The sequence below is a fragment of the Penaeus japonicus genome, unplaced genomic scaffold (assembly GCF_977035675.1).
Source record: "Penaeus japonicus unplaced genomic scaffold, GWHDUDI00000001_assembly GWHDUDI00000009, whole genome shotgun sequence".
Classification (NCBI taxonomy): domain Eukaryota; kingdom Metazoa; phylum Arthropoda; class Malacostraca; order Decapoda; family Penaeidae; genus Penaeus; species Penaeus japonicus.
Window position 1 is genome coordinate 1,492,206 of NW_028234411.1, and position 2,500 is coordinate 1,494,705.

Consider the following 2,500-nt stretch of genomic DNA (forward strand, 5'->3'; position numbering starts at 1 on the left):
TCCTTCTTCTCCTCCTCCTCCTCTGTCTCCTCCATCTCCATCTCCTCCTCCTCCTCCTCCTCCTCCTCCTCCTCCTCTTCTGTCTCCTCCTCCTCCTCCTCCTCCTCCTCCTCCCTCCCCGCACTTCTTCTCATCTAAACCTCACGTTTTGACCACACCCTTACATACCCTGCACCCGGACCCCCCATCGTGCGTGCGCGCAAACTCGCGTATCTATTTGCGGTCATGTAGAAGCGAATTTACACAGACACGTATATGCATTTACATACATATGTATTTGCATTCAGGTAAGTCTTAAGAGCAGATGGGTCGAGAGATGAACATGAGATATACAGGATACTAACGCAACAAAGGTTGTTAATGTGAAATCATGAAGCTCTCACTCTCTCTCTCTCTCTGCCTCTATTTGTTTTCTCTCTCTCTCTCTCTCTCTCTCTCTCTCTCTCTCTCTCTCTCTCTCTCTCTCACTCTCTCTCTCCTTCTCCTTCTCCTTCATATATCTATCACATACACACAAAATACCCAGGTAAATATATCTTCACAAATACACCACTCACCCCCCCCACACTCCCCATCCCACGTATACACACCCCTAGCCCCCCTCCCTCCACCCACCCACACACGAAGAACTCCCCCCCCACCCCGCCCATACTCCCCGCAACCGGTCATGATAGGTCGGCTAAAATGTCTAGCTTCGTCAGGAGGTAGCTGTCACGACCTCCTCCAGGCGGGTCACTCGGCGGTAGCTCAGTTGCGTCGAGGTCAAAGGTTACAGTAATGCTTGCACGGTACAGTAAAATTACACACACACACACACACACACAAAAAAAAAAAAAAAAAATGCTACGACGATTTTCGGAGTGTGAGGAGTTACAGTAATGTTTGAATGTTATATAATGTTTGAGGGGGGCGGTACAGCAATAGTCAGATACTGGAGCCATGTTCTGTTTGTTCAAGATTACAGTAATGTTTGAAAGTTTCAACACAGGAAAGTTCAAACGTTCGACCGACGTTCCAACTCTTCAAACGTTATAGTAAAACCTAAACGTTGCAATAATGCGAAGGCGCTATAGCAATGTACGAATTCTTCAAATGTTCAAGTAAAATTAGAACGCTGCAAGATGTTCAACCGTTGCAAAAGTTGCAATGATCAACGTCTGAATCGCCCCGACGTTACGCAACGCACGAGGGGCAGAGCGAGTGAAGTTGCGTTGATTCGATTCGTTGCAGAAGGGCGAGGCGAATGGCTGACGGAGTCGCTGACGAGGTAGACGATGACGATGAAGAAGAAATGGGTAGGACTAGTTAGTAATAGTAGTAGTAATAGTAGTAGTAGTAGTAGTAGTAATAGTAATAGTAGTAGAAGTAGTAATAGTAGTAGTGGTAGTAATAGTAGTAGTAGTGGTAGTAGAAGTAGTTACAGTAGTAGTAGTTGCGAAATCAGCAGCAGAAGCAGCAGCAACAGCCGTAATAGTATTAGCAGTAGCAGTAGTAGTATTGGTAGCAAAATTATTCTCAGTAATAGCGTTAACGAGAGTATCAAAATAGCTGCATCCATAGTAGGAATAGTAATAGTACTTAACGGTAGAAGTAATAGCAATAAAACTAAGGGCAGAAGCAGAAGCAGTAGCAGCACTAGCCAAAGATAGTCAACGAAGGAAACCATATCAGTTAGGACGCAGGCAATCCAACCAGGACTAGTAGTGCTAGTAGCAGACCTAGTTAGTAGGAAGAGCGGGACTAGCGACTACCCAAGAGAATGATAACGATGATAGTGAGGGAACAGCGGGCGGCGTCCGGGCGTGACAGGAGGCGGGAGGAAGATCACGAGGATGCTAATGGTCTCGAAACAGGGGCGGGGAGGAGGAAGAGGAGGAAAAGGAGGAGGAGGAGGAGGAGGAGGAGGAGGAGGAGGAAGAGGAGGAGGAGGAGGAGGAGGAGGAGGAGGAGGAGGAGGAGGAGGAGGAGGAGGAGGAGGAGGAGGAGGAGGAGAAGAAGAAGAAGAAGAAGGAAGAAGAGGAGGAGGAGGAAGATGAGGAAGTGGAAGAAGTGGAGGAGAAGAAGAAGAAGGAAGAGGAGGAGGAGGAGGAGGAGAAAGAGAAGAAGCAGAAGAAGAAGAAGAAGAAGAAGGAAGGGGAGAAGAAGGAGGAAGAGGAGGAAGGGAGGAAGAAGGAGAAATGGAAGAGGAAAAGAAGGACGAAGCGACGACGAGAAGAAGAGGAGGAAGATGCGAGGCGGTGGGCGAACGAGAAGAAGTGGGTGGTGGAGGGGGGGGGGGGTAGGAAGAAGCTTAGCTCCCCGACCGCAAAGGAAGACTCGGAGAAAGTAAATCGGGAGGCGGTCAGTGGATCTGGCCCGCGACCTTTCACCTTCCCTTCCCTTCCTTTTCCTTTCCACTCTTTCATTCCTGTTTCTCCCTCTCCCTTTTCTTTTGCCTTCTTCTTTTCCCGTTTCACTCTCATTCGTCTTAGGAGAAAGTAAAATGAAAATAACAATATCG

At 48.0% G+C, this 2,500-nt stretch overlaps 1 protein-coding gene across 1 annotated transcript in view; it reads right to left on the reverse strand.

The window, feature by feature from the left end:
- The window catches only part of LOC122257675 (uncharacterized), a 118,036-nt gene that overhangs the window by 59,315 nt on the left and 56,221 nt on the right, over nt 1-2,500 (reverse strand). The window lies entirely within an intron of this gene.